Source organism: Stigmatopora nigra, unplaced genomic scaffold (genome assembly GCF_051989575.1).
Source record: "Stigmatopora nigra isolate UIUO_SnigA unplaced genomic scaffold, RoL_Snig_1.1 HiC_scaffold_34, whole genome shotgun sequence".
NCBI classification, from domain to species: domain Eukaryota; kingdom Metazoa; phylum Chordata; class Actinopteri; order Syngnathiformes; family Syngnathidae; genus Stigmatopora; species Stigmatopora nigra.
Genome location: NW_027551613.1, coordinates 172,880 through 189,044, shown reverse-complemented (window position 1 = coordinate 189,044; position 16,165 = coordinate 172,880).

Genomic DNA, 16,165 nt, shown 5'->3' with positions numbered 1-16,165 from the left:
CCCAAAGATCGAGCGTCGGCTGAAAAAGCCACACCCCGTGCGAGGCAGACCAAGGCGAGAGTGCTCAGCCGGGAGCAGCCAATAGGAGAGCGAGGTGTACACCCACGTGGTGGGCGCGCTAGTTCGCCCACCACGTGGGTGTACACCTCGCTCTCCTATTGGCTGCTCCCGGCTGAGCACTCTCGCCTTGGTCTGCCTCGCATGAACATTGTGTGTGCACTGTCTCACACAGACAAACTCTCAGTTCAACCAAGTCCACAAACAAAAATATAATAATTTACAATAGCGTTTTTCTTTTTCTATGCATGTTACTTAGTGGGACTTCTGTCATAAAATCAGCGCCTATTTTTGCGCAACATTCGCTCCTTGTGAGCTGTCATTTATTATGAATGGCTTTTAACTAGCGAAAAGCCATTCATAATAAATGACAGCTCACAAGGAGCGAATGTTGCGCAAAAATAGGCGCTGATTTTATGACAGAAGTCCCACTAAGTAACATGCATAGAAAAAGAAAAACGCTATTGTAAATTATTATATTTTTGTTTGTGGACTTGGTTGAACTGAGAGTTTGTCTGTGTGAGACAGTGCACACACAATGTTCATTGTTGATAATGACTGGCCTGTGCTGTTAGTACTGTAGGAGTCAATTTATGTCATTACTATGCTGGTGTGTGACATTTACAATAAATCTGTGTGATGTGGCTCTTTGCGGTAACACAGTAAAAAATGTGGCTCTTTGCGGTAACACGGTAAAAAATGTGGCTCTTGGTCTCTGACTGGTTGGCCACCCCTGTATTAGAACAAGGCCCAATCGGTTCTGGTTGGTGTATTTACCCAGAATTTGTGTTGGTTGAGTAGGTGGATGTAGTTTCACTATTTTCTATAAAAATAATGTTTCCCACCATAAACATTGTCCAAAACAGGCATTTTGCGATTAAAATAGTGGTCGTATTAGAACCGGGCCCAGTCGGTTCTGGTTGCCGCTTTTACCCAGATTTAGTGTCAATTGTGTGGATGGATGCATTTTCACTATTATGTGTAAAATTAAAGACGCAGGGATGTTTTGGGAATATTTCCCACCGTCAATAGTGTCCAAAACATTTTGCGATAAAAATAGTGGTTGTATTAGAACAAGGCCCAATCGGTTCTGGTTGGTGTATTTACCCAGAATTTGTGTTGATTGAGTAGGTAGATGTAGTTTCACTATTTTCTATAAAAATAATGTTTCCCACCATAAACATTGTCCAAAACAGGCATTTTGCGATTAAAATAGTGGTCGTATTAGAACCGGGCCCAGTCGGTTCTGGTTAGTGCTTCTACCCATAATTAGTGTTGAATGTGTAGATGGATGTATGTTCACTATTCTGTGTAAAAATAATGATCCAGGATGGTTCTGGAGCTATTTTCCCACCATAAACAGTGTCCAAAACAGGCATTCTGCGATTAAAATAGTGGTTGTATTAGAACCAGGCCCAGTCTGTTCTGGTTGGTGAATTTACCCGAATAATTGTATCCATTGACGATGGGGATGTATTTTTGATTATTATGTATAAAAATAATCATCTAGGGATCTTCAGAAGTTCTGTTATTCCCGAATCAATGACCTCCATTTGGGCACATTATTGACGGAGCTCACGACCATGATCCAGTGTGTGGCTCGGATGTGTCCCTCAAACACAAATACTGGTCAGTCTCATCCAAAATCGTAATGGCTCAGTTCCCTTGAGTGGGAGCGGCAAGGAACGCCCTGCATTTGAAGACCATTGAAGGCAGGTTCCGGGCCTGTGTCGGCGCATCAGTCAGGCTGGGTAGCCGCTATGGCCCAGGTGATTTGCCAGGGCTGCCCTGCTCTTGACGGAGTGGCCACCCAGCGGGGCTGTGTGTGTTTCATGGTGGGAGACTCGTGCTGCCCCTTCATCCCTGCCGGCATGTCCTGCTCGGTCCATGATGCCCTGCAGGCTATTAGGAACATGCAGAGAGCTGTGACCGGAGATCCGGTTCCACAACGAGGATGGCTTGACTGGTTCTTCTCTGGCTCATGGAAACAGCCACTTCAATATTTCGATTAATTTCACAGACACAAAAGGAGGGAATTGTGGGATGGACTGGCTAACTGGCTTAATAATTGTTTATTCTTGTCGCACCATGTGGTCATACTGGTTTAACTTTGTTTTTTAAGATCGTAGAATGCAAGGTAGACTAGCCAAACTGGTTTTACAATTGAATTAAAAGATGGTGGAATGTAAGAAAGACTAACTAGTTGGCCTTGCAATTGTTTGTTCGCCTCGAGAAATATAAGAAAGGCTGGCTAACAGGGTTTGCAATTTTTTCCTTGTATTGTGCGATGAAAAGAGGTTCAACTTCAGGAGTAACTGTCACTCTCCAGGTCATCTAGGGTCAAGTGCACACTTGAAAACTTTCATATTCGACCAAAACGTGCTTATCAGCACATAAAAAGCACATTTGGTGGTACGCGGGAAGAACGGCAGCAGACAAAAAGGCTATTTAGAAAGGTATCACCACTACGCAGAAGAACGTCGGCTACTCTGCCCTCACTGGAAGACATTGCCAGCCCTCGTTACCTCAGCAGAGCCAGGGACATGATCATGGACCCATGCCACCCTGGTCACAATCGGTTCCAGCTGCTGCTCTCTGGCAGACAGACGCTGTAAGTTTCCCACATCCGTTGGGACTCTAAACTTGGGGTAACACAACACAATCCCTTCTGTGTAATAACTTCGGGTGAGGTAATATGAATAGACATTAGGTACAAGGTGATCTGACACCTACATGCTGAATGAAGGTAAGTGAAAGACAGTGAGAGGTAAGTGATCCACTCAAGGGGTGGTGATGCAATGTATCCATAAAGGCAGAATTGTAAATTAAGAGTCTGGAGTCATAACTTGTAAAACTGTGTAAAACTGTCAGAGACACAAATGTCTCTCTATACATAGTGTAATATCATCAAATTTTATAATTTAATAAGTTTTTCATTTGGCATCATTCTAATGGCTAGATATTAAGTTATAATGAAAACTATGATACTTGGCCAAAACGTGATTTTCAGCGCATGAAACGCACGTTAAGCCAATAAAAACTGAAATGTTCCCCTGCTGCGAAACAAACTGTCAGAGACACATAGTTACTGTGTATATAGTGTATAATTGTCCAATTCAAGTAAGTTTTTCATTTGGCATCATTCTAAGTGATATAAATTAAGTTATAGTGAAAATTATGATACTTGGCCAAAACGTGATTTTCAGCGCATGAAACGCACGTTAAGGCAATAAAAACTGAAATGTTCCCCTGCTGCGAAACAAACTGTCAGAGACACATAGTTACTGTGTATATAGTGTATAATTGTCCAATTCAAGTAAGTTTTTCATTTGGCATCATTCTAAGTGATAGAAATTAAGTTATAGTGAAAATTATGATACTTGGCCAAAACGTGATTTTCAGCGCATGAAACGCACGTTAAGGCAATAAAAACTGAAATGTTCCCCTGCTGCGAAACAAACTGCCAGAGGCACATAGTTACTGTGTCTATAGTGTAAAATCATCCAATTCAAGTAAGTATTGCATTTAGCATCATTCTAAGTGCTAGAAATTAAGTTATAGTGAAAACTATGATACTTGGCCAAAACGTGATTTTCAGCGCATGAAACCCACGTTAAGGCAATAAAAACTGAAATGTTCCCCTGCTGCGAAACAAACTGTCAGAGGCACATAGTTACTGTGTCTATAGTGTAAAATCATCCAATTCAAGTAAGTATTGCATTTAGCATCATTCTAAGTGCTAGAAATTAAGTTATAGTGAAAACTATGATACTTGGCCAAAACGTGATTTTCAGCGCATGAAACGCACGTTAAGGCAATAAAAACTGAAATGTTCCCCTGCTGCGAAACATACACTCAGAGGCACATAGTTACTGTGTATATAGTGTATAATTGTCCAATTCAAGTAAGTTTTTCATTTTGCATCATTCTAAGTGCTAGAAATTAAGTTATAGTGAAAACTATGATACTTGGCCAAAACGTGATTTTCAGCGCATGAAATGCACATTAAGGCAATAAAAACTGAAATGTTCCCCCGCTGCGAAACAAACTGTCAGTGACACATAGTTACTGTGTATATAGTGTATAATCATCCAAATTAAGTAGGTTTTTCATTTGATATCATTCTAAGTGATGAAAGTTAGGGTTAGGGTTAGGGTTAGGTTAAGTTATAGTGAAAACTATGATACTTGGCCAAAACATGATTTTCAGCGCATGAAATGCACATTAAGGCAATAAAAACTGAAATGTTCCCCCGCTGCGAAACAAACTGTCAGTGACACATAGTTACTGTGTATATAGTGTATAATCATCCAAATTAAGTAGGTTTTTCATTTGATATCATTCTAAGTGATGAAAGTTAGGGTTAGGGTTAGGGTTAGGTTAAGTTATAGTGAAAACTATGATACTTGGCCAAAACATGATTTTCAGCGCATGAAACGCACATTAGGGCAAAAAAACTGAAATGTTTGTTAGGTCTGAAAATACAACTTCAGGAGCAGGCTAAGAAAGAGTGAGATAAATTTAAATAGAAAATATGTATGACCAGACTGCAAAGTGGACAGAGAGTTCCTACAGTGGGCTCCTGTTCACTGCGATGTTACTGCAACTCTAGTCGAATGACCAGTGAGTGTGTCTTAAATACAGGCAAAACTGACAGTTGTCCCTAAGACTTTGGACAGATACGTTTCAGTCATTTGCAGGGCAACAAGTAATTGATTAGTGTCGGGCCTGGAATCTGTAGTCAATGGTTTCCAGACGTAGGGTGTTCTTCGCTGTTCCTACCCTGGGGAATACCGCCATCATGATTTTGGACGAGACTGACCAGTGTTTGTATTAGAGGGGGACATCCGAGCCCCAAACTGAATCATGGGGGAAGAAATCAAAGCTCCGTCGTTGACGCCTGGTGGGTAGATGTGGGTTGGCGTCGACAGTTGGAATCGAGTCTGCTGTTAGAACGTACGTGTGGTCGGATGCAGATGTAGGGACACAGACCCCAGTTGTATTGGTGGTATTGATCATATACACTTGCCATTCGCAGAGCCACCATATTTGGTCCAGTACTGTCCATGATTGGGAAGGAATGTGTCTGATCTCGGCGCACCTGGTGACGTGAACTTGGTCCAAAGGGGTCTTCGGATCCGGTCCGCTGAAGTTGAAACAGGATGGATAACAGTCTGTTCGGTTGTTGCACTGGACATACGTTGCGGTATTGACTGTAGCTGCTAATGGTACGGCGGTCGAGCTTTGCTGGAAGGATTCTCTCAGATTACCCAGGATACAGTTGTAGGTGAGGTTGGCGAGTTCTTCGTTCTGTCGGTTGGACCATAGCTGTGGTTGGGCTACGGCAGTAGGCAAGAGGGAACAGACATAACAACTCATTGGTTGTGGCGCGGGCTGTGAGTGCGGTGTATCTGTACCAACTGTTCCTCATCATCGGGTTGTAGTCGTTTTCTTCCTGTGTTTGGACATGGGCGAGAATAAGGTGTATCTACTCAGGCTTAGGTGTTCCTGCCGGACGGATTTTGAGTAGGCGTGTGGCGGATGGTTGTACGAAGGGGTTCACACCAATCACTTTGGGGACCATGGCTGGACTAGTAGTGCGGATGGTGATAGTAAAGAGGGGGCCTTTTCCTGGTCGGTCCGGTCGGAGGCATAGGTTAATGCAGCCTTTTTGTTGGATATTGGTCGTAAGGTCTAGCATATGTTTACCATCTTTGATGGTGGTGGCTAACTTGGTGAAGTTAGCGGTCATGGTGGTAGCTTCTTTGGAAAGGGGCCATGTGATGGTTTTGTAGCCTGTATGGAGGAGGACCTGGTCCAAGGTGTCTGGCCAGACCATTCAGACTCTGGGAGCTTGTAGGTACCAATAAAAATAACTGGAGTCAGTCCTGTGTAATCCCAAGTGAGTAAGCTGTAGGCTGAGCAAAGGTACTTGAACGACGATTGGTGTCTTGGTTAATGGGATGCAGATCTGGGGGCCCCTGATCGTTTCCTGAACCAGCTAGTGGGGCATTCTCCTCCAGTGGGAGTGTACCAAGGTTCTGGTACGTTCCCCCCATGTGGTTGAACACAGAGCGGTGATGATGATGGCCAAAATCACACAGTGAGGTCCGTCCCAACGTGGAGAAGACCAGCACTTTCTTTTTATCACCTTGACGAGTACCAGGTCTCCTGGGGACAGGACCTCCTCTGTGGGAGACAGAGAAGATGTCGGCAGATTATTTTGCATTCATCACAGTTCTTTCTTGGAACATTTTGCATAACCACTTATTGAGGGATTCTGTTTCTCCTTTCTCTTTTACCACCAGATCTTTTTCCCACATTGTTAGTGGAAGATTCTGTCTTTCACTGCCTCAAATGGTGTGCATCCCTGTGCTGTTGGAATGATTCTCATGTACGTTTCTACCAGGCTCAGGCATTCTTGCCATGGTTTTCCTGTATCTTCCATGGTTTTTCTGAGTCGGAGTTTTACTGTTCTAATGGTTTGTTCGACGAGTCCAGCACTTTGGTTCAGTTTGATGAAATCCATGTTCAGAAGCTCGAAGGGATATGTTCCTGTTTGCCTTGTTCCATGCTTGGGTAGTTTATTGCCTTGAGAGTTGTGTCTACAGCAGTTTAGACAGTTTCTGCAAAATAATTGAGGTAAGTTTGGAGACCTCTGGGAACATGCATTGTTTGTTGTACTGTACTGATCATCCCTCCTGTTGAGACATGGCTCCTCCCATGGCTCAATTTGGCAATTACTTCAAACAATGATCGTGTCACGCATGGCTTGTTTTCTACTGCATAGAGTCCGTTCTTGTGTTGAGTGGCTCCTTCTGTTTCCCATTGCAGTTTCTCTTTTTCTGGGGAATGATTTTGCATTTCTCTTAGGAATTCAGCAGGGATTGGGCTATGTCTTTCCACCGTCACGTCTTGTTCTAGGAATAGTCTACATGCCTCTGTCAGTGCCACTATTTCTGCGGCTTGTGCAGACCAGTCGCCGGGGAGTCGTCCTGTCTTGAGGTTGTCTTTTTGAGTCACCACGGCATATACGTTGTGTTTTTCTCCATCCAGGGTTTTTGATGATGATCCATCCCCATAGGCAATGTGTCCGGGGGGCAATGGGTTGTCCATTAGGTCAGTTGCATATACGTGGTTAATTATGATTCGTTGAGTGGTAAAGAATATGACATATTTTACTCATTCTTTTTACTATAGCTGTTTCATTTTGATATCATATTTTACTCATTCCTTTTAGTATAGCTGTTTCATTTTGATATCATATTTTACTCATTCTTTTTAGTATAGCTGTTTCATTTTGATATCACATTTTACTCATTCCTTTTGTTGTGGCGGTCTTGTTTTAGAGTCGCCACTGGTTCCCAACTCAAATACAATATGAACAGAAGGATGGGTCTGAGACTCCTCAACTATAATGTTAACAAAAGGCTCTTCCTGAGATTCTTATTTCAAGGTGGGATCCACACTGATAAGAGACCAGATGGAGGACTTCAAAGGGCAGAGGAACAAAGAGCAGGGCAGAGGGTCGGGACTTTATAGGACCAGCGGAGACAGAGGTCTGGATGATGTGGATTCAAGGCTGGAAGATGTGGAGCCCAGAGAAACCCCCCCTCACAGCAGCCCTGGACCAGCCCACATCTCATTATTAATCAGCGAATGAATATGCATTTTTGTTGGACTATAACTGGGCAAACGCGGGTTTGGACAATGTCTTTTCCATCCTCCGCTTTGGGACATCAACACTCAGCGGGCTTATTCTATGGGAGGGAGACCCGGAGCTCTGTATGAATCAATTTGAATGGAATAAATCATCTGTGGATAAACTCGCTCAACCCTGTTTTGTCTCCTCCGATGCTGAACACGCTCCATTGTTAGACTGGAGACTACAGAGTTAAGGAATTGGAGTCAGGTAAAATATTTATAGTCTAACAGTTTTGGTGACCCAGTCCGTGAGTCGGTTGCGTGGACAGATAGGGGTTAAGGCCGATAACTCCGTCCTTGAACCAGGGAGGAGACTGCGTAGACATATGGGTTAAGGCCAGCCGCGGACTCTAAAACACGTCGGCGAACGTGGAGTCGCGGTTATCGAAACACGTCAACGAACGTTGGAATAAATAAAAGTTAAACACGTCAGCGAACGTGGGAATAAGGAAAAGTTAAAACACGTCAGCGAACGTGGGAATAAGGAAAAGTTAACCACGTCAGCGAACGTGAGGGAGCGCCGGCGAGCGTGAGACCTTTCTCTTGGGACTTCTCCGACAGGCGCCTCATCAACTGAAAGGTAAGCAGAATACCTATTACTGAAACGTTAAAATTCTGCTATTGGATTTTTAAATCATGGAGAAGTGACTATAGAAAGGGGATATCGGGAATAGGAGATTCCGAAAAGGTTGTAATATATCTAGAGTCGGAATTAATGACGATCCCAGAACGGTCGTTTTGAGATAGAGAAAACGGTCGTATGAAACAAAGGAACAAGAGATTCCGGAAAGAGTTGTATGCAGGAGTTATTTTAAAGTCTTCAGCAGGGAAACGACTGGGTCCACAGATGTTTGATTCCTAGAATTGATTCTAAAAAAAAAAAAAAAAAAAAAAAAAAAAGTAACAATCATTCCTAGAATTGAACATACTAAAATTCCAAATTTATCCGGAGACTTGATCTAGATTGAATTGGTGAAAATGGAAGGATGTGAGAGTGCGGGAGAATGTGGAGAATGGAATGAATTGACAATTTTGTATGCAGATGTGGAAGCACAGGTTCTGAGTGGTGTTCAAGTTAAAAAAAACAACCAAAAATAAGACGCGAGTTGGTGAAACAATTTAGTACTTTAAAAGAAAATGTACATTTTGTAGGTCAAAAGCATGAATGGAATATGAATAACTTGTCCATTGCTTTGCGGAAAGTAGAGCATGACGTCACAGCTAAGGAGGTGGAACTCCGAAGGAGAAAAGAGGAGGTGTGGAGGTGGAGGCGGGGGTCGATACTGAGAAAGGAGGAGGAGTTGAAACAGCATAGATTGGCAATACACAACCTGGTAATTGCGTCAATAGCTTTGGCTGCGGTGAGGGCCCCCACCTAGATCGAACCAACTTTGACTCTTGTACCTTCAGCGCCTCCACTGAATAATAAAGCTCCATTAAAACCTCACGGTATACCCATACAAGCACCAATAGTGACTTTAGGTGGACGATTGATCCTTGACGTTGAGAATGAGGAGGAAGCTATGTCCTCCGAGGCAAAAGGCCTCATAGGAAAAGCATGTAATCTCGAACACGCGAAAGATAGGACAGAACGATCCTGAGTTGACTTGACTGACCGAGAGGACAATGATGAAAAAGAAATGACCAAAGGGACTCGACAGAAAAATGAAATAAAGAAAGGTAGGAAAAAAGGAAAAGATGACTTGACTGACAATCTTATACTGTTTGAGGACGCGAATCGACAATCAGACTATAACTCAGATAATGATTCAGACATTGCAGGTGAACAGGAGAATGAGAGTGTGGACATGTATAAACAGGCTCTACCAGATTTGGGATCTCATTACGCCCTTCGCCCACGTAACAATGGGGCAAAAGAGACACCAGACAAGACTGCCGCGCCAAAACCAAAGCCCAGCGCAAAGCGGGTACAAGCTACATCTGGAGGTATGTATCCCCTCCGCCCTCAGGGAGCAGAAATGATATTTGAACCTCTTGGTCTTAGAGATGTGGCTACATTGGCTGACCAACTCCCTCCAATGGCAAATGGAGGAAGTACATGGCTGATGAAGTTTTTGGCCCTAATGAGCGGACAGAATTGTGCGCTTGGTGACATGAGACAGGCCATATCAGCTTCCTGCTCTCATCATCAATTACAAATGATAGAGGAGGAAGCAGAAACTATCAGGTACCCACACGAAACCCCATTGTCCCAGGTATCGGGCGCCTTATTTACGGCAATTAAAAATACCTTCCCAAGATCCCATGACATGGCTCCAACCGTGTTTCCATACATCGATGGAGTGGGAGGTCCGGTACACTATGAGAACCTGTGAAAAAGGAGTTGAAAAAGGACCCTGACTTGTTGACTGGTGATGAACCAAGGTTTAAACGTCACCTGTCTCACCATTGTAAGATGTATGACAACGAGAAGGTAAAAGAAAAAGCCGAGTCGCTAAATATGAATTCTGCTCTGGTAAAATTACAACTTTCCAAATTTTATAGTGAATCCAAAAAATCTAAACAGGAAAAGACAAACCAATCTGCCCAGATGTTCCAGGGCCATGGTCGGGCTCGAGATGGTGGTCAGTTCCATGATGGATACGGTGGTCGCAGGGGTGGTTTCTCTGGTGGCCGGGGAAAAGGGTACTCGAGACCGGGCCAACAAGACAACTGTTTTACATGTGGCCGTCCTGGACACTGGAGACATGAGTGTCCCAGTCAGCGACAGTACCCGCGGCAACCCCCAACACAACAGGGGGGGCCACCACATCAACAGCGGCCCACGCGCGGAGGAGCAAGAGGCACTGGCAGACCATGGCGGTCACAGCAGCCAGCTCAGTCAACTGGACAATATTACCAGGGTGGAGATGATCCTCACAGTCCATGGGATCCTCCACACTCCGAATAGGGGTGCCCGAGAGGCTCGGTAAGCAGGGGAACGGCAGACCCAATGCTTCATATGAGAATCAACGGCGTCCAAACATCAGCTTTGGTGGACACGGGAGCAACATACTCATCTTTGAACATGCCGCTCACAGCCGGTTGTCTCTCCTCTTCAACCATAACTTTGGTCGGCTTCTCGGGATCTCCTCAAGCTCTGCCTATTACCAGACCGCTGCAAACGGAAATACCCCACCTAAAACAGACTCTATTTCATTCCTACGTCCATTCACCCCAAACACCTGTGAATTTAATGGGAAGAGACTTGTTGATGTCTATTGGAGCTACCATCTTATGTGGGCCGGATGGCCTCACAGTGACTTTACCAAATGGTGCAAAGATTCCGTGTTCGCAACCAGTACGAACATGTGGACAATGGTTGATGTGTCCCTTGCAACAAGACACCGAGGTAGCAACAATCTATTGGTCATGTCTTGAGCCTGAAACTCCGGCCACTGGGGGACTGTTGTTTGTTTATCACCAGTGGAAATCATTCATTGATTCACTCCGGCCTTACCATCCGCCCAAGGATGACTTTCATTGTACTTTGTTTTATGACACAGAAGATGACTTAGTCTATCGAGACCGTTTTCAGAAGGTTCTTGGAACACCCTGGCAATTGAAATCCACCAAAATATTTGTGGGTCCAGAAGGCGTAGCTTCATATGTTGATTTGGACGAATCGCAAAAAGTGTGGTACAAAATGTCGGATACAGCCGACCCCCACATTTCTTTGGCTCTGTCTTATGGTCACGAAGCTCGTCAACTCGGTCCCATGGTCAAGAAACTTCTTAAAGTCGAATTAAGTAGGTTTTTCATTTGATATCATTCTAAGTGATGAAAGTTAGGGTTAGGGTTAGGGTTAGGTTAAGTTATAGTGAAAACTAGGATACTTGGCCAAAACATGATTTTCAGCGCATGAAACGCACATTAGGGCAAAAAAACTGAAATGTTTGTTAGGTCTGAAAATACAACTTCAGGAGCAGGCTAAGAAAGAGTGAGATAAATTTAAATAGAAAATATGTATGACCAGACTGCAAAGTGGACAGAGAGTTCCTACAGTGGGCTCCTGTTCACTGCGATGTTACTGCAACTCTAGTCGAATGACCAGTGAGTGTGTCTTAAATACAGGCAAAACTGACAGTTGTCCCTAAGACTTTGGACAGATACGTTTCAGTCATTTGCAGGGCAACAAGTAATTGATTAGTGTCGGGCCTGGAATCTGTAGTCAATGGTTTCCAGACGTAGGGTGTTCTTCGCTGTTCCTACCCTGGGGAATACCGCCATCATGATTTTGGAGGAGACTGACCAGTGTTTGTATTAGAGGGGGACATCCGAGCCCCAAACTGAATCATGGGGGAAGAAATCAAAGCTCCGTCGTTGACGCCTGGTGGGTAGATGTGGGTTGGCGTCGACAGTTGGAATCGAGTCTGCTGTTAGAACGTACGTGTGGTCGGATGCAGATGTAGGGACACAGAGCCCAGTTGTATTGGTGGGGATGATCATATACACTTGCCATTCGCAGAGCCACCATATTTGGTCCAGTACTGTCCATGATTGGGAAGGAATGTGTCTGATCTCGGCGCACCTGGTGACGTGAACTTGGTCCAAAGGGGTCTTCGGATCCGGTCCGCTGAAGTTGAAACAGGATGGATAACAGTCTGTTCAGTTGATGCACTGGACATACGTTGCGGTATTGACTGTAGCTGCTAATGGTACTGCGACCATGGTATGTAGGCGGTCGAGCTTTGCTGGAAGGATTCTCTCAGATTACCCAGGATACAGTTGTAGGTGAGGTTGGCGAGTTCTTCGTTCTGTCGGTTGGACCATAGCTGTGGTTGGGCTACGGCAGTAGGCATGAGGGAACAGACATAACAACTCATTGGTTGTGGCGCGGGCTGTGAGTGCGGTGTATCTGTTCCAACTGTTCCTCATCATCAGGTTGTAGTCGTTTTCTTCCTGTGTTTGGACATGGGCGAGAATAAGGTGTATCTACTCAGGCTTAGGTGTTCCTGCCGGACGGATTTTGAGTAGGCGTGTGGCGGATGGTTGTACGAAGGGGTTCACACCAATCACTTTGGGGACCATGGCTGGACTAGTAGTGCGGATGTTGATAGTAAAGAGGGGGCCTTTTCCTGGTCGGTCCGGTCGGAGGCATAGGTTGATGCAGCCTTTTTGTTGGATATTGGTCGTAAGGTCTAGCATATGTTTACCATCTTTGATGGTGGTGGCTAACTTGGTGAAGTTAGCGGTCATGGTGGTAGCTTCTTTGGAAAGGGGCCATGTGATGGTTTTGTAGCCTGTATGGAGGAGGACCTGGTCCAAGGTGTCTGGCCAGACCACTCAGACTCTGGGAGCTTGTAGGTACCAATAAAAATAACTGGAGTCAGTCCTGTGTAATCCCAAGTGAGTAAGCTGTAGGCTGAGCAAAGGGACTTGAACGACGATTGGTGTCTTGGTTGATGGGATGCAGATCAATTCAAGGAAACAATTGCAAACCCTGTTAGCCAGCCTTTCTTATATTTCGCGAGGCGAACAAACAATTGCAAGGCCAACTAGTTAGTCTTTCTTACATTCCACGATCTTTTAATTCAATTGTAAAACCAGTTTGGCTAGTCTACCTTGCATTCTACGATCTTATCAAACAAAGGTAAAACCAGTATGACCACATGGTGCGACAAGAATAAACAATTATTAAGCCAGTTAGCCAGTCCATCCCACAATTCCCTCCTTTTGTGTCTGTGAAAATATCGAAATATTGAAATGGCTGTTTCCATGAGCCAGAGAAGAACCAGTCAAGCCATCCTCGTTGTGGAACCGAATCTCCGGTCACAGCTCTCTGCATGTTCCTAATCGCCTGCAGGGCATCATGGACCGAGCAGGACATGCCGGCAGGGATGAAGGGGCAGCACGAGTCTCCCACCATGGCACACACACAACCCCGCTGGGTGGCCACTCCGTCAAGAGCAGGGCAGCCCTGGAAAATCACCTGGGCCATGGCGGCTACCCAGCCTGACTGATGCGCCGACCCAGGCCCGGAACCTGCCTTCAATGGTCTTCAAATGCAGGGCGTTCCTTGCCGCTCCCACTCAAGGGAACTGAGCCATTACGATTTTGGATGAGACTGATCAGTATTTGTGTTTGAGGGACACATCCGAGCCACACACTGGACCATGGTCGTGAGCTCCGTCAATAATGTGCCCAAATGGAGGTCATTGATTCGGGAATAACAGAACTTCTGAAAATCCCTAGATGATTATTTTTATACATAATAATCAAAAATACATCCCCATCGTCAATGGATACAATTTTTCGGGTAAATTCACTAACCAGAACAGACTGGGCCTGGTTCTAATACAACCACTATTTTAATCCCAGAATGCCTGTTTTGGACACTGTTTATGGTGGGAAAATAGCTCCAGAACCATCCTGGATCATTATTTTTACACAGAATAGTGAAAATACATCCATCTACACATTCACCACTAATTATGGGTAGAAGCACCAACCAGAACCGACTGGGCCTGGTTCTAATACGACCACTATTTTAATCGCAAAATGCCTGTTTTGGACAATGTTTATGGTGGGAAACATTATTTTTATAGAAAATAGTGAAACTACATCCACCTACTCAACCAACACAAATTATGGGTAAATACACCAACCAGAACCGATTGGGCCTTGTTCTAATACAACCACTATTTTTATCGCAAAATGTTTTGGACACTATTGACGTTGGGAAATATTCCCAAAACATCCCTGCATCTTTAATTTTACACATAATAGTGAAAATGCATCCCTCCACACAATTGACACTAAATCTGGGTAAAAGCGGCAACCAGAACCGACTGGGCCCGGTTCTAATACGACCACTATTTTAATCGCAAAATGCCTGTTTTGGACAATGTTTATGGTGGGAAACATTATTTTTATAGAAAATAGTGAAACTACATCCACCTACTCAACCAACACAAATTCTGGGTAAATACACCAACCAGAACCGATTGGGCCTTGTTCTAATACAACCACTATTTTTATCGCAAAATGTTTTGGACACTATTGACGGTGGGAAATATTCCCAAAACATCCCTGCATCTTTAATTTTACACAAAATAGTGAAAATGCATCCATCCACACAATTGACACTAAATGTGGGTAAAAGCGGCAACCAGAACCGACTGGTCCCGGTTCTAATTCAACAACCATGCAAAATTAAGATCCATAATGGAGGTTTTTGATTCTTGTATAAAAAAAGCCCCAAAACATCCCTGCATGATTATTTTTAAACAGAATAGTAAAATATACATCCCTATCATCTTTGGACACAAGTTTCAGATATAAACAGCAACCAGACCCGACTGGACCCAGTTATAATGCAACTACTATTTTTTATCGCAAAATGCATGTTTTGGAGAAAATTTATGCTGGGAAATAGCCCTAGAACTATCCTGGATCTTTAATTTTAGACAGAATTGTGAAAATACATCCACCTACACAATCAATACTAACTCTGGGTATAAGACCCAACCAGAACCGACTGGGCTTGGTTCTAATACAACCACCATGCAAAATAAAGTGTCCAAATAGAGGTCATTTATTCGGGCATAAAATAACTTCTGAACATCCCTAGATGACGATTTTCATACAGAATAGTAAAATATACAACCCCATTCCCATCGGACACAAGTTACGGGTGTATACACAAACCAGAACCGACTGGGCCTGTTTCTAATACAACCACTATGCAAAATAAAGTGCCCAAAGGGAGGTCATTGATTAGGGCATAAAAGATTTTCTTAAAATCCCTAGATGATTATTTTTATAGAGAATAGTCAAAAATACATCCCCATCATCATTTGACACAAGTTCCTGCTACATACATCAACCAGAACCTACTGGGCCTGGTTCTAATAGGACCACTATTTTAATCGCAAAGTGCCTGTTATGGACACTTTTTATGGTGGGAAATAGCTCCAGAATCACCTAGAATGATGCCATGAAAGACTTACATGGATAGGACGATTTTACACTATTGACGGTGGGAAATATTCCCTGCATCTTTAATTTCACACAGAATAGTGAAAATGCATCCATCAAATCAATTGACACTAATTCTTGGTAAAAGCACCAACCAGAACCGACTGGGCCCGGTTCTAATTCAACCACCATGCAAAATAACGATCCATAATGGAGGTTTTTGATTCTTGTATAAAAAAGCCCCAAAACATCCCTGCATGATTATTTTTAAACAGAATAGTAAAATATACATCCCTATCATCTTTGGACACAAGTTTCAGATATAAACAGCAACCAGACCCGACTGGACCCAGTTATAATGCAACAACTATTTTTTATTGCAAAATGCATGTTTTGGAGAAAATTTACGCTGGGTGTGAAATATATTTGCATGCATATATATTTAATCTTGCACCCATTTCACTTACACCTATTGGTTAAAATG